The sequence below is a fragment of the Penaeus monodon genome, chromosome 20 (genome assembly GCF_015228065.2).
Source record: "Penaeus monodon isolate SGIC_2016 chromosome 20, NSTDA_Pmon_1, whole genome shotgun sequence".
NCBI lineage: Eukaryota > Metazoa > Arthropoda > Malacostraca > Decapoda > Penaeidae > Penaeus > Penaeus monodon.
The window spans coordinates 43,940,977-43,941,190 of NC_051405.1; positions in this window are offsets into that span (position 1 = coordinate 43,940,977).

Sequence of the window (214 nt, forward strand, 5' to 3'; positions counted from 1 at the left end):
GCCGTGCCGCTGCAACACGTGCCGAGTTCACACCATTTTTAAAGCCCCGTCGTCTGCCGGGCCTTCACGGTTACTGCCTCAGCTGCTTGGGTTCTCGGCCTCGCTAAGGACATCAGTTAGGACAAAATCGCCGTTTTGTGAGAGGGCGTGACGGATATTGTTGTGTTGGAGATAAGGCCGGAGGGAGGGGGGGAAGGGGGGTTGTATGTATGTA